Source organism: Lissotriton helveticus, chromosome 5_1 (genome assembly GCF_964261635.1).
Source record: "Lissotriton helveticus chromosome 5_1, aLisHel1.1, whole genome shotgun sequence".
Taxonomy (NCBI): Eukaryota; Metazoa; Chordata; class Amphibia; order Caudata; family Salamandridae; genus Lissotriton; species Lissotriton helveticus.
This window is the reverse complement of record NC_136065.1, coordinates 1585504542-1585521298: the sequence shown is the minus strand read 5'-3', so window position 1 is coordinate 1585521298 and position 16757 is coordinate 1585504542. Positions and strand designations below refer to the sequence as shown.

Here is a 16757-nt window from a genome sequence, read left to right as displayed (position 1 = left end):
TGCGTACTTCCATGTCCCCATTGCACGGAAACATCGGAAGTTCCTGCGATTTCTGGTCGGCACAAATCACTATCAGTACACTGTACTACCGTTTGGACTGAAGTCTGCGCCCAGAACCTTTTCAAAGTGCATGGCAGTGGTGGCGGCTCACCTGAGAAAGAACAAGGTGTTTGTCTACCCGTACCTGGACGACTGGTTGATCAAAGCATCCACCTTCCAGGAAGCACAATTGCACTTCACAGGACGGCCGTTCTGTTGAACCAGCTAGGGTTGCACATAAACATGTCCAAGTCTGTTCCGACTCCGGTCCAGTGCCTACAGTACTTGGGAGCCTCCATCAATACTCTTTCAGCAAGCGTGTCTCCTTCGGAGGAGCGACGCTTATCGATCCTTCGGAAGGCTCAGGCTCTCCTAGCTGTTCCATCTACGACAGTGAGGATGGTGTCTTCTCTACTGGGGTCGATGGCCTCTTGCACCTTCCTCAGCCACACGCACGCCTTCACATGAGGCCGCTGCAGGAATGTCTGGAGGGTCAATGCGGGGGAGCTGGGACGACAGGATCCGGCTGTCCCTTCACGCTCAACAGTCCCTGAGATGGTGTTGCTCAGCAGAGAACCTCCTCTAAGGGGTTCCATTCCACAAGGACATCCCCATTCAGACTATCGTCATGGATGCTTCTCTCCACGGCTGGGAGCGCATTCAGGCCATCTACAGATCCAGGGAACGTGGTCCCCGGCGGAATCCTGTTCGGCGTCCTTCGCTGTCATGGGAGCTGAATTTGGTGCTGTCCAGGTTGATGAAGGAGCCTTTAGAACCTATCCATGAGGCTTCTCTGCAGCACTTGTCATGGAAGGCGGCCTTCCTTGTGGCCATTACATCGGCCCGCAGGGTGAGGGAAATTCGAGCATTGTGTCGCCAAGAACCTTATACTGTATTTCATGCTGCTAAGGTTGTGATGCGTACTCACCCTAAGTTCCTTCCTAAGGTGATTTCTGATTTCCATCTCAATCAGACTATAACTTTACCTACGTTTACCAGAATCCTTCCACTCCAGCGGAACGGTCTCGCAATTCCCTGGATGTCAGAAGGGTTTTGAAATTCTACTTGGATACCAAGGACATTCGTAGGTCAGACCAATTGTTTTTCAATTATGGGTCAGTCAGGACTGGTCTTGCCACCTCAAAACAGTCCATCTCGAGGTGGATTGTGTCCTGTATCCAGTTATGTTATCAGAAAGCTAACAAGACCTTAGGGGGTAAGCCTAAGGCTCATTCTACCAGAGGCAAAGCAGCTACAACAGCATTGCTTCGTAATGTTCCCATTGCAGAGATATGCAGGGATGCCACTTGGAAGTCGGTCCACACCTTTGCTAAGCATTACTGTCTGGACTCTGAAGCCAGAGCAGATGCTCAGGTTGGGCAGGCTTCATTGAGAAATCTGTTTGCACAATAGAGGTGTTGTCTGTTTTTAATCCACCGCCGGGTTGGTTTTTCGGGATGGGCTTGCCATTCTATTCACTAGATTATGACTATACACAGAGATCCCCTACTACAGAAGGAGTAGTTTCTTACCTGTTGTAGTAGGGGTATCTCTGTTATAGTCATAAGCGCCCGCCCTCCTCCGCGGTGGAGAAAATGGTACTGCAATGTATGCTACAGGCCTTGCTTTATACACCTTCAAAAAGAACTGAAAGCTGTGCATCCTGGGATACCGAGGGCCTCTATCATTTCAAGGATTTTGGTGAAGGGGAGTTTTCTCTATGAAGGAAACTTGGTAAAAAATGTGTAAAATCTGACATTGTTGGCTATCCTTTTCACTGTTTAGATGAAGGGGTGGCCTTTGTAGCCTTAGAAGTGTTAGGCTGCATTATTTGTCTTGATTTTCTCTTAAGTGTCTATGCAGGACTGCAAAGAAGACAGCTTAAGATATTATTTTTGATTGCTCCAGGGTCCACGCACATGGGCGGGACTATTCACTAGATTATGACTATAACAGAGATACCCCTACTACAGAACTGGAGTTACAGGTAAGAAACTACTCTGTGGTTGAAGGTTGGCCCCTCGGGCGTTCGCAAAAGTGATTGCAATGGTTTCTGCCCATCGTTGGAGGTCGGGGATAGCAATAATACTGCACCTTAACCAATGGCTGAATGTTAGCTCACCACAGTCAGTCGTGGACCACCTCCTGATGACTGCAAAAATCTGATCATTGGCGCTCCCTATCAGTGCGCCAAAGTTCTACATGACTTCTTTGCAGGGCTTGCATTCATTAGATCAATCCTGGACATATGGAGTTCTGAGCTTTCCTTTTACTATAACAAATCTAGGTTATTCAGGCTATGATTTCGATGTTTCCGGTTTGATCCAGGATCACGGTGATAGTAGCTCTGTGGCTGCTTGGCCTCTTGCATCCTACTTGTCAGCTATGGCAGTTGTCACATGTGGGTTCTGCAAAAGAGTTTGAAGTTCCAATGCACCCATCATCAAGGCAATCTACCCAGTGCCATCCAGGAGTGAGAGGAAATGGCTCAATGTATGGTGGCTGCGTGACAGCAATTGCTTCAGCAGTAGGCCCCTCTCCCTTTCTCACCCAACGCTGAAGGTGTTGACAGATATATCCCTGCTGGACTAGAGTGGTCATCTGGGGGGAGGTATAACAAGCAGGACACAATGGGCTCTCTTTTTGGAGTCTATGTGCTTCTGAAGGTGGTATGGAGCACCAGACCATTATCCTCATTGGGAACCACGTGCAGAGTCCCTGAATGCCAGAACAGACGAACTGAGCAGGCAGGGTCTGGCAGATCACGAGTGGCGCCTTCATTCTGAGATGGTGCAGGGTTTCTTCCAGCAGTGGCCAAAACCATAGCTACATTTTTTCACCACTGTCGAACAGGCAGTGTCAAACTTATTGTTTGTTGAGTTTCCTCAAGCACACTCGTTAAGAGATGTTTTTCTGCTACAAAAACACATGACTCCTGCTTCGAGGTCTGAAAAAGGGCAGGAACCACTTGGCCAAAATAATTATAGTGGTTTTGAATTGGGCCAGGAGAGTGTGGTACCCAAACCTTCTAGGCAGGAGCATTGATCATCCAATCATGGTATCATTTCGCTATGACTTCCTGTTTCAGCAACAGGGCACCCCCTCCAACCATAACTTATTTCTTATTATTATTAAATAGACCACCACACATCACTGCTAACTTTAAAGATGTCCTACTTGAAACGGTAACCAACACCCATCTGGACCACCCAAACCCTTGCATTCTATGAGACTTCAACATATGGTTCAATAAGAAGAATCTAACCACAACTATCACAACCAACCCTGAATACTTCAACCTACAACAAATCATTTCTGGCCCAACTCATTGCGCAGGACATATTCTAGATGTCATATTTGCACCCTTAAGATAAGCAGAAGTTACAGACAACTCCCCTGTAAGTTGGAGCGCCCAGATCATCACTTTCAGGATTCATACATCAATGGCAACACCTCGAAGACCACAAAATCACCAACAACAAACTGTCGTACAGACCCCCAGCAGCTCAACCCCAAGCTTGAATGAATCCTAATAAACATGCGGCTGAAAGACATACGCACACTTATTAACTGAATGTCCAGTGCACTGGAGAAACATACAAACAACAACCACATCCTGGGTTGACACCACAAAGGTAATGACGAGACCAAAGGAATAAAAATACAACTCCACATACTACTAAGCTAATGGAGGAAATCAGGAGATGAAACAGACAAAAGCATGCTATGCCACTATAACAGAGCGTACAAAAGTCATCAGAACCACAAAAAGACTCTACTACTCAACTTACAAACTGAAAGAGACAGCCCTTCTAAAGCACTCCATAAAATTCTATCAGAAGTCCGCAATCCAGTGTGCTTAAACACAGAAACACCACAATCACAAGTCTTCTGCGACAAAATCTCCAATAAATTGACTCAAAAATTAAAATCATTAAAAATGAAATCTGAAAGAGACCTCTAGCCGCAGATTAATTACCTTTGTATTCCCTGGCATCAGACTGAATCCAGAAGAATTTACTTCAAGCAAGATCCTTGTGTGCAAGTAGGTGGTGTTGATCAGCCCCGCGGGACATCACCAGCGGCTTCTCCGCCTTTGTGACGTCTGCGTCCCCTATATAGGCGCCATTTCAGCACGCTGATGTCCGTTCTTTTCTTTCTGTGCCAGTTAACGTAGATCTGTGAAGAGAGCCACCCTCTGCAATTGTTTGATAGTCTTTTTTTTTTTACCTTTTGTTTGCCATTTTTGGTATGTAGGATGTCCAAGAAGACTTCTGGATTCAAGCCGTGCATCGCCTGTCACCGTGCCATGTCGGTAACAAATCTGCACCTGGTTTGTCTTTGGGGCCTGGAGCACGACCACGGCTCAAAGTTGTGTTCTGGCTGTTGGGCGATGGCTCCGAAGGCTTTGAAGGAGCGGTACCTACTTGGCACAGTGTTGTTTGCCCCAGAGGTCTCGTTCTTGGTTCCCTTTGAGAGAAAGGATAGGGCACCACTCCGCGAGTCCTAAGTTTTTGTCCTCCCTCTTGAAGTCTCTGAGTCAGTCAGGTAAGAAGCATAAAAACACAAGAAGTCGAAGCATGCTTTGACTTCTCCCCCTCAGTTTGCTGACGCGATGGAGGAGTCTCTGCTTTCTAGGCCTCATTCGACTGCAGTTGAAATTGGGTCTGCTCCGCGCTGCCCTGCCTTCCCGGGATCCGGAGCGACCCCCGCCCAGCTCAGAGTTTTATGACACTATGTGGCTCATATTTGGGCGGCCTGACCCTCCCGGCGTGCCTGCGGACCCTGGAGACTCAGAGGGGGCTCTATCAGGTCCGCACGGGCGGCTCATGGCCCGGTGCCCCACACCCCCCCATTAGATTCGGTAATGGATCCGGACCAATGCCGGTCGTATCACTGCGACCTTCCCTGGCTGAGACTCCTGACGCCAGCGGTGCTAGCCCTATTCTCAACCCTGATGTCCTAGAGCCGAACTGGTGCCTACATATGCTAATTCCAGCGCCAACAGAACCCTTTGGTCCTAAGTCGGTTTCTCAGCCTTATTCTGAAGGTCTAGGAATGGAGGAAGATTGGGAGGGGTCGCTGGACACTTTACTAGACCATCCAGAGCAAGAAATGGACTGGTATGAGGAATTGTATGAGGCAGTTGAATTGGACACCTCTCCACATTCTAGTCTGCTTTCTCCCCCTACCGTGGCTACGGAGGAGGAAGCTACATACGCTATGGTTCTATGAAGGGCCTCGACCTGGACCTAAAGCTCTCTTCTGTGGCAGTCAAGACGAACATCTTGAAGGAAGACCTGCAGCCAGGTGTCTCCTCCTCTGAACCCCTCCTGCCTTTCAGTGCGACCTTGACTGACATTGTACTGGGAACCTGGTCCAAGCCCAACACAGGGGCTTCTGTGACTAGGACAATCACCCGCTGCCATCACCCTGCACTGAGCGACACGCATTTCCTCACCAACCACCCCATCCCCCTCCCCCCAACCCTCAAGAGCTTGGTGGTCCAAGCCTCTACATCTCAGGGCACATTCCCTTCCGCATCTTCAGAGAGGCAATCCAAGAGACTAGATAGTTGGGGAAAGGAAAGCTTTTCTTCCTTCAGCCTTGCATTGTGGTTGGAGAACCCTGCATTCCTATTGGGTGGTTACTCCCACTTCCTGTGGGAAACAGTTTCACAAGTGCTGCCACAGGTCCCAGAGGCGGCCTGGGTCATCCTCTGCCTAGCAGTATCAGACTGGGGAGATGTGGCAAAGTTCGCCATTCGTTGAGGGCTTGAAACAACCGACTCGCTGGGCATAGCAATTTCATCGATGATGGTTATTTGATGCCATGCCTGGCTGAGAACTTCTAGCTGTTCTTGGGATGTCCATGCTTTCCTCATGGACATGCCCTTTGATGGTACCCATCTTTTCGGGGCCAAAGCATACATGGCCGTATAGGGCTGTAAGTACTCTCAGGCTGCGCCAAGTCCATGGGCCGCTCAGTTGCCGTACGTCCCCCTTCTGCTTTTCGCCCCTTCTGTGGCTATACAGGGGGCTTTCATCCACATCAGCCCAACCCCTACCACAAGACCTCACAAGTTTAGCAGCCTCTGCGCGGCTCGTTCCAACCCGATGAGTCGGGCAGCCAGTAGTCTGGTCAGTACACCCCCTCCCCCCATGCACCCTCCACCTCAAAACCCTCCTAGTCCGGCCCTTCAATATGATGGGAGGCCAGTTGGTGGCAGGATCAGCCATCACCTCCATCAACAGCAAAATATATCAGACAGGTGGATTCTTCTTATATCCCCTTCAGACTATAAGAAGAATCCACTTTGAGACTACCTCTCCCTCCATGCCTCCAACTTACGACCGGCTGATGGAGGATCACCTGACTCAGGAAGAAACATGACTCTCTTGGCCAAGGGAGACATAGAGAGGGTCCGGGCGCCAGAAGTAGGCTGTGGTTTCTATTCACGCTACTTTCTTTTTCTGAAGAAGGAAAAGGACCTGTGCACTATCATAGATCTGCAAGCCTTCAGCTGCTTCCGCAAAAGGAAAAGTTCAAGCTCTCACTCTGGCTCAGGACATGTGTGCCCTAGACCCAGAGGATGGTAGCATTGGACTTGCAGGATGCTCATTTTCACATTCCTGTCTTACCTGCACATCGGCGTTACCTGTGGTAGGCCACGAGCACTTTCAGGTTTGATGCTCTCCTGTGGGCACAATGCTTCCCTTTGGCCTAACCAGGGCCCCTAGGATGTTTCCCAAGGTGATGTGGTGTTCTCAGCTCATCTGCACAGATCATGGGTATTTCCTTATCTCGACGAATGGCTGTTGAAGGGGAGCACGCCCCAGGCTGTTTTCTCCCACCTCCAGACTGCGACAAACCTGCATTTGCTGAGGTTCTCTATCAATGTGCCGAAGTCACACTTGACTCCCTCTCTTACGCTCCTTGTCATCGAGCTGTTCTGGATGCAGTCTTGTTATGGAGCTATTCTCCCGAATGGCAAGTCCAAGATACCTGGTCCAAGCCCAACACAGGGGCTTCTGTGACTAGGACAATCACCCGCTGCCATCACCCTGCACTGAGCGACACGCATTTCCTCACCAACCACCCCATCCCCCTCCCCCCAACCCTCAAGAGCTTGGTGGTCCAAGCCTCTACATCTCAGGGCACATTCCCTTCCGCATCTTCAGAGAGGCAATCCAAGAGACTAGATAGGTGGGGAAAGGAAAGCTTTTCTTCCTTCAGCCTTGCATTGCGGTTGGAGAACCCTGCATTCCTATTGGGTGGTTACTCCCACTTCCTGTGGGAAACAGTTTCACAAGTGCTGCCACAGGTCCCAGAGGCGGCCTGGGTCATCCTCTGCCTAGCAGTATCAGACTGGGGAGATGTGGCAAAGTTCGCCATTCGTTGAGGGCTTGAAACAACCGACTCGCTGGGCATAGCAATTTCATCGATGATGGTTATTTGATGCCATGCCTGGCTGAGAACTTCTAGCTGTTCTTGGGATGTCCATGCTTTCCTCATGGACATGCCCTTTGATGGTACCCATCTTTTCGGGGCCAAAGCATACATGGCCGTATAGGGCTGTAAGTACTCTCAGGCTGCGCCAAGTCCATGGGCCGCTCAGTTGCCGTACGTCCCCCTTCTGCTTTTCGCCCCTTATGTGGCTATACAGGGGGCTTTCATCCACATCAGCCCAACCCCTACCACAAGACCTCACAAGTTTAGCAGCCTCTGCGCGGCTCGTTCCAACCCGATGAGTCGGGCAGCCAGTAGTCTGGTCAGTACACCCCCTCCCCCCATGCACCCTCCACCTCAAAACCCTCCTAGTCCGGCCCTTCAATATGATGGGAGGCCAGTTGGTGGCAGGATCAGCCATCACCTCCATCAACAGCAAAATATATCAGACAGGTGGATTCTTCTTATATCCCCTTCAGACTATAAGAAGAATCCACTTTGAGACTACCTCTCCCTCCATGCCTCCAACTTACGACCGGCTGATGGAGGATCACCTGACTCAGAAAGAAACATGACTCTCTTGGCCAAGGGAGACATAGAGAGGGTCCGGGCGCCAGAAGTAGGCTGTGGTTACAGATGTTTTAGTCTCTATCCTAGATTTTGGTGAGAATGACACTGAAGCTGCTAGGCCTCCCCCATCCTGCTAGTGACACGCCAGATGGCATATGCAGGCTCTGCAGTGAGACCTAAAGTTCCAGTGGGTGCAGCATCAGGAGAATCTCTCCAACATCTTCCGGTTCTCTACAGGGAACTGCAGTGGTGGCTGACCAACCGCAATTTGGTCTGAAGCAGTCCCTTCAACAACCAGATCACACAGTAGTGACCGATGCACCACTCTTGGGATGGGGTGGCCATCTGGGAGAAGTCGGAGCAACTAGGAACCACGAAGTATTGAAAATTCCTTAGAATTCCTTCTAGAGCTCCATCCTTCTATCTATGGATGACTACGTCATATTTCTAAGTAGCAGACTACACTGAATATCATATCTGGGAAGCGTATAAAAAGATTGTAGAAATATCCATCCCTGTAGTCTCACACAGATACCAAAGAACCCCCAGGTTTTAATCTGAGTGAATACAAGTGTATTGTTTGTTTAGTCTCTTGTTGGCTCTGAGGAAGGTGAATAAAAATATCTTAAATCACCGAAACGTACGTAGGCCGTACGCATCTGAGACCCCTACATAAAAAGCCAAAAAGAATGTAAAAATTAAAAAAAAAAAAAAAAAGGAAATGATCAGAAAATGTAAAAACAACAAGTGAAAAGAAAATGTAAAATTTGGTGCTGTATATATTCATAGGGGACCCTCAGCAGTTCTTTTTGTTTGATGTCTTTGTGTTGAATTTTTGTTGCACTTAATAGTCTTAGTTCTGTCAATATTCCAGGTAGCGATTGTAGTAGTATTCATGATGGAATGAGAGAGATGTTTTTATATTTATGATATGGGGTTCTTTATGAAATGTTGATTAAATCTGTTTACACAAGAATATATGTATACAATATGAAAAAACAAAAAAGTAAAATGGAAAAGTAAAGAAGAATATGACTAAATAAAATAAAAACTTTTTCCTACATTTAGCGTCCACTGCGTAATATCTTGTGATTTTCTCATTGTACAGAATCATACAGATTAGAATAGAGGTATTTCTACTTTATTGTTGGTTTTTTCTCCCTCCTCTAGACCTTAAATTATATTTGGGAGTACTCTTTAATATTATTTTGTTATTTCTAAATGGGTGGCTTCCACGTGGCTCCAGTGCTTCTCTGTCTCACAAAGGGACACATTCAAAGAAAATACATAGTTGTGCTGCTTAATGATATTGAATTAATATAAGGAGGCCAACATTACCCAACTCTGACAAGATAGATTCAGAGACTTTAGGTTTCCTTCCTGCCTATATAAAGGCATTGACGCTGTCTGCAGCAATGCATTTGTTTTGCAGGTAAAATTACAGGTAGTGCTTAAAATAGGTACCAGAAGCGGGTAGTATGTGCATCTTTAGTGAAGCAACTGTATCCAGTCAGTCAAAAATGGGTCACTATTGTTTAGTGCAGGTGTTATGCACACTCCCATGTATTTTATTTTGTCTCTTTTCCAATGTTCAGCCACACACACATAATCTCCGATTTATCAAGGTTTACTTTGAGACCAGAAACTCTAAAGAGTTTCAAAATTACAGGATTCGAAGTCAGTAGGATATTTTCTAATAAGAAATTAATCTTGTGGTGTTGCCCTCCACCCCCGATGAATCAGTCTTAGCCTAGGTTTTTAAGCTTTGATTCTAGGGGTGCTACTACCATGGCAAATAAGACTGAGGATACCCCGGCCAAGACCAAAAGCATTTGAGTTTATTCAATTGACTGTTAGTCTAGCCATGGGTGCTGCCTGTTTTAATGTCCTAATTTGTTAGCTATAATCCTAATTTCTTTAGAATACTCCAACCTATCCAATGGTTTTTCAGCATCTGGGATAGAATGGCCAGGGCCAATTTCCTTTTGTTCGACTTGTCAAACCAGTGGCGGACATGTCTGCTATTTGATATTATCAAATGTTTGCCTTTTGGAAATAAATCCAGATTGATCAGGATGTATCAGGAATTGAATATCTGGCATTATAGTTTGTCAGGACATTTGTGAAAATCCTGGAGTCTGTATTAAGTATACAGACTGCTCTTTAAAAGACCCACAGCTCCAGGGGTTAATTGATCAGTGCTATATTCGGTCCTGCACTCGGTTTGTGGCAAAGTGCTTGTAGAATGTATTCGTTAAGCCTTTTAAGCTAAGGCTTTATTGGGTTTTAAATGCAAGGAGAACAGACTGGGGGGTGAGTGTCTGAAAAGTTTCAGCTCTCCGTCCATCATCTCCTTGTGTCTGTGTTGTTCGCCCTAAGTTGTCAGGGTATTCCCAGACGTGGATCCCTTGCTTACTGTGCCACTGGATTCAAGCAAGCCTGGCTTTTGAGAGGTGTTACCCCGAAACCGGCCCCAGGATGCCTGTTTCGGGTTCAGGGAAGACCTGGCTTTGAAGTTCTAGCTAGACTGTTCCCATAAGGAATAGGGTCAAGACTGATTGGCATATGGCTTGGTCTGAACTGGGGTGGTGAAGTGAGCTAAAGAACAATGATGGATTCAGTCCACATTTGTGACTGGGGGAGTGCCTAAAAAGTTTCAGCTCACCGTCCATCATCTCCTTATGTTTGCTTTATTGGGATTTGATTCATTCTTTGATATTACTTTAGCTACTACTTCAGTAAAAAGGCAACTCCAGTGCTTTCTTCACAGAAGTCTTTAATTTTGGGAAGTAGAAATATTTTTGAGTTTTAGCAAAACAGCTATTATCAATTGGCTCTCCCTACATAACGTATTGGAGAAGTCATGGAATATTTATCTATTTGCCTTTTCTCTCTGCATCAGTCTGCCTTTTGAGTCTTCCACAATGGAAACTCTTGTTTTGATTGAGGCCATTCCAAGGTGTCTCACCAGGAATCTGATTTGTTTGCTGCTCATCAAAGTTCTGTTTGAGATAAAAGGGTGTGTTCTTTGATTCCCACCATAGCAAGGAGGTTAAACTGCTTTTGAGGGAGTTAATTTCCTTTTAAAACCTGGAGGTCACGTGTTTTTATATTTAGCCTCTGTTGCTTTAAGTTCAGATACCCATTTTTTTTCTTGTAAAAATTTAAATTTGTTTTTTGTTCAGCTCTAACAGCTACTAATCTCCCACATTTTACTCTGTTAAAGGCATACCATTCTGTTTTGTGGGATTTAATTAATCTAATTGAATTTCAGATATTCTCTAATCCCCTCCAATATCTCTTGACCTTACATTCCTTCTTTCAAACATCTTTAGTCTTTTTTTTGCATGGAGTATCCCTAGTTTCATATCCCAAAACACTATTATGTCTCAGATAATGGTATTAAACTTATATTTACTCTGATTGTGGCTTGCTTTGTATGATGTGTATGTTAGTTCAAATCAGTCCTTGAGTCCGAACTGTGAACATGTTAGTAGTATGTGCACTCTTGTCCTGAGAGTAACATTTTCTATTTACATCAAAGAGGCCCTTTTCTCTGATTGCATCTCCTAACTAGACATGAATCTGGGACTAGGAAAATCACTTAGCAAGATAGTCTTCCCCCTTGGGCAATTCCTCCATTTGCTTTCAAAGAGAGCGGAAAGGAGTCCTGGCACGCATATCACATTGATGGAAAGCCCCTCCATACTATCTGCTAGAATAATGTATCTACCCTCCCGGATGTCGCACATATTACTTTAGGAGTTGTGAATGCTAATTATTTATGCAATGCAGTCATGGTAATGCAGTCATGGTGATCCCCTTTGATACTGGTGACTGTGACATACTGGTTTGGAAATTTTTTGTGCTTCATTAATTTAAAATGCTTTTTAGGAGATGCAAATTCAGCTATGATCGCATACCACACTTTGTCACTTGACTGGAGTATTCAGCCCCCTGACTATTCAGGTAAATATTCTGGTCATCTATTCAACTGATAGGAATGATTCTCAAGTATATTCTCTAAAGCTCTATAGTTAGCCTGTAATTCTGTGGTATCCCTCAGCCTGATATCTCTTGGTTTGTCTTACTCTCCCCCAATCCCAATGTATCCCCACTTCCGTCCAAGGTGAACTCTTCTTATTGAACTCAACTCCTTTGTGGCTAATCAGGAAGGGAATAGAAACACCCCTATCTTGGTGGGGTAAGTGCGCCATGGCCAACTGCCTACCCCTTTCTCAGTATTTGCATTACCTAGTCGAACAAGAACAACCACCAACCCACTCTTGGGGGCTTATTAAAAAGAAAATCAATCCCAGCCCATCACGTTGAGTTACCCACTCCAGGAATGTACCTTTCTCAAGACACTAAGTTCATTCTTGAGTTTCCCATTTAGGCTTATGTCTTGCCTTCCTCAAATGTCTTGTTCTCACCCAGCATTCGTTCTTGCTTGGGGATGGATTTTCTCTCTTGCTTGGTGAGGGCCTCTCTTTTTTGTTGAGACCCAAGGCCTTCCAGCCTTCCTGTGGAGTGTGTATTGTGAATGTTCTGAAGTTGACCAGGAACATAGCGCATCTATATTTGAATTGGCCCCTTCTCAGCTGTTTAGTGATCAGGATCATGGCTCTATTTTTTCAAGGTGCTGTGGGATAGATCCTGGTAGAGCACCTCCTCACCGTCTTTGATGGAGACTGTATCAGAGTTCTTTGCTTCCATAATGATCTCATCTTTGAAAGGCATCGAGCCAGGCTTCACTAAAACATCCCTTGGTTGCATCTTAATGTTTCATTAGGAGGTTTCACTCAATATGCTTGCACTTTGTGGGTGCTGCCTCTTTTTGAAGGTTTGCCCTGAAGAAGTCTGCACAGAAATCGTCACTATTTGATCTCTCTGCTGTTTCCTTTTCATTGCAAAATCTAATGTTTCTTCAGTTTTTATCCTCCTCACATTTTTGATTCAAGTCTTTCAGTTCCTTTTTCAGACAAACATGGGATAGAATCAAATCCATATTACTTTCCAGTTCTCCATTATGAGGTTAATAGGCATCCAGACTTTTTGAAAATTTAGAACATGGTAAAAGTGCACTTCATTATCGATTGGGAGATTGAAATTGCCTTTCTGGAATTACTTTGATTGTAGTCCTAGAAGAGCCTCACATAATGTTAGCCTTGCCGAGTTTTGCATAACATTTAAAATGTTTGTAACTTGAGTGTCATATATGAGATGAAGCTGTTTCTTGAGCCTTGCTGACACAACAATGAATCCAGGTTTTATTTTTTTATTTTTTTTACTTATTTTTACATATAAACAAAGACCGAACACAATCTGTTCCCCGTCTTTATTTTTTTTAAACAAAAAAAGGCAAAAGTTATATCTTGATTTGTTTCTTTCAATGCCGTCAGTCATAGCATCCAGGCTAATAGCTGTGTATATTGACAACATATAGAATTAAACAGAGGACGAGATTTTGTATTGAAGCTTGGGTAGCTAAAGATGTGCCCGTATGCTAAGGTTTTTCATGTGATTGAACTCTTTTCTATATACAGCTGCTTAGCACACTAAAAGTCCTACAAACTTCAAAGTGTAACTGTACATCAATTTAATAAATGAATGTGTAAATGGACTGCTATCAACTTCTATTTTTCACCCACCAAAAATTTATAAAATCCAAATTTTTTTTTTTTTTAAAACAATTTTATTGATTTAAAGCATTAAACAGTGGGCATAGAAAAATCAATACATGCTTACAGGAATAGTGGGTCATCATGGAAGCAAATTCACTGGCACTTCGGGTACACAATATATTTATAACAGTTCGATAGCCCTCCCCCCTTCCTCGGAGCTCCCACCCCCCTCACTCGGAGCTCCCTTCCCCCCCCCTCACTCAGAATCGCTGTCACTGCCTAATTGCTGTGGCTCACATATGAAACCCCTGTACTCATTCCACGCCCCCCAGATTCTAGCCCATTTTTTCGGACATTTGCGATTCAGATACACTGCTCTTTCAGCCACCATCGCAGAGTCTAGATCTGAGCACCACTCCCTAAGCGCCGGCACCTGTGATGCCCCCCAGAACCTGGCTATATTCCTTTTAGCTTACATGATACTCAGTGTGGCCCAGTCTTGCATGGAGTGATTAAGATCGTTTGGATCCCAAATATTCAGTAAGCAACATCTCGGCTCCGGGACCAGCGGGAATCACCTGAGATACAGTCCGCATAACCTTCACCCAGTAATCGGCAATCCATGGGCAGTCCCATATGGTATGAAAGAACGTACCCTCCTCCCCGCACCCCCGAAGACAATACCGATGTGTGGCTTTCTTCATCTTGACAAGGGAGACCCTAGTGTAATAAACACGATGCTAAATTTTTAACTGTACTAATCTGAGCCTAGCTGGTATAGCTACTTCCCGTGGCGAGGAGAGCGTCGTTTGCCAGTCCGACTCATCGAACTCGCCCACCTCACCAGTTCATGCGGTCCTCAACTTCAGGGTAGGGTTAAGCAGGTTATTAACGAGCTTACGATAAACGAAGGAAGTAGCCTTTTTGGGCATATGTTCCGTTCCAATGGGGTAGACTCCGGTAGCTCCTCACCGGGCTGGATTAGCGACTTCAGGGCATGACTAATCTGCAAGTATCGGAAGTGCTCCGTGCGTGCCAGGTCATACTGGTCCCTAAGTTGTTCAAAAGAAAGGACGGCCCCACGCCTCCAAAGGTCTCCAACCGCAGAGATACCGATCAAGTCCCAGGCTTCAAAGCCTTTACTATTACATAGACGGCCCAGTCGGCGTGACGACCAGAGTGGCATCATTTGTGTAAGCACATCATTGCATTTAAGGCGGGCAGAAGCCAAATACCACACCCGCACCGTATGAGCCGTCGGGCCGACCAGGGCTGCAACACTTTTTTTTGTCATAAAGCGCGGCCATCACTCCGCCGTTCCCAAGATCATACCTGTCCACTTTGTACGCTGGCTCTGTCTGCGGAGCATGCAGCCATTGATTTATGATTTTTAACTGGGCCGCCCAATAATACAATTGAATGTCCGGGAAGGCTATGACTCCATCGAACCAACCCCTAACTAATTTATAACGAGAAATGCGTGCCGGTTTGTTCCCCCAAAGGAGACCGGATACGAGTGCGTTTATGGACGTAAAATACTTATGAGGCACTAAGAAAGGAGTGTTCTCAAGGAGATAAAGCAGCCGGGGCAAGGTCATAAAATCCAAATTTGACTTTGACATAAATATAGTATTTTCTAGATTAAAATGAAATCAAAAATATGTTAATCTTCCTTTTCCACCTCAAAGTATCTAGATCTAAAGTAGTATTTGGCTATTGTCTAACTGAAGCGTCACATGCAGATTGTCTTGATTAGCCGCTGCAAATTGAATGTGATCTTTGAGGAGTATTCACTAGTGGACAAGTCCAAAATGTTTTTATAAAATTGTTATATAAAGTTATGCTTAGTGTAGCCATGTCGTGTAGTCCTATAAATCTATATAGGTTCTGCGCATTTAGACAACAAACTGTGGGATTGGTGTCCAGACTGATTCCAGACACCCCCACCAGATATGTTCGCCTGTATACCTGCTAACTCACAGTGCCACTATAAACGCCTCTTTCCAAGGAGAGAATCGTTTCTGGCAACTACCGAACATGACAACCCTCTCCCCTCGGGGATCATGGAAACAGGCCAGTACTTTTTTCGCTCAGCCACTCATGCTCACTTTGTCTCAGACAGATACATAGAATAAACAATGGGAATGTTTTCAATAATCATTTATTGAACCAGTGTCGTTCTAGTTTAAAATACTTAGGCTGCAACAATCATAAGAAAGAAATAGATATATACGGTTATAAGCACCAACAGAGTAAGCATATGGTAGAATTCTATCATAGTGCTAAAACAATGGATATATGCTGGCATATAAATGCATTACAGTAATAATGCGTACTCCTATGGTGCAACCCTAACTAGATGTACCTAGTATGTTTGTAGGTGAATCACCAAGAATCCCCATAGGATAAAGCCAACTCCATTACCTTAAGCGAGAGAATGAAGGACCTCGTCTTGGTCTTGAGATGAACACCATGCAAAGGGATGTCAGACCACTGCGTACTGGAGTGTCTGCGTGCAGAAACCTCAGCATCTTGTGTCAGCATGGAAGTCTTTCTCCTCTGCCCGCCCTAGCAAAGATATGGTGTTTATATACCCCAAAGGTACCCTTGTCTACCTTGCTGTGCCATGTTGGCCAAGGATGACAATAGTGATGAACCTTAGTTATTATGCAGAAGATGGTAATTCTGCCGTGATTCTGAGAATCCTCATTAATAATAAAGGAGACTCCGTTTTGGAGAAAACCACACATTTATGCAGCACCTAACTAGGCAAAAAGGTCAGCACCAAAATAGTTATGTAGTACAATGGCTCGGAAAATGTATGTGAAAGGTTAAGTGACTACACAGGCCTATCTTGGGGTACATTATGAATAAAAACAGTAAGGCTTTTGATTAGTTTACATATCGAGATAATGTTTGAGAAGTTGAATCTTAATACGTTGGCTGTCTCAAATTGATTTGTGTTTATTTTTATTCCCTATTTCTCTCCATTTGTATGGAACTGAGAAAGCTGAATAAACAGTGTACAGGTGTTGTTTCCATTTCTGTTTGACTAAATGATATTCCTTGACTTCA

At 45.1% G+C, this 16757-nt stretch overlaps 1 protein-coding gene across 1 annotated transcript in view; it reads left to right on the top strand.

Annotated features, from left to right (window-relative positions):
• SORT1 (sortilin 1) overlaps window positions 1–16757 on the top strand; it is a 666378-nt gene that overhangs the window by 574830 nt on the left and 74791 nt on the right. The window lies entirely within an intron of this gene.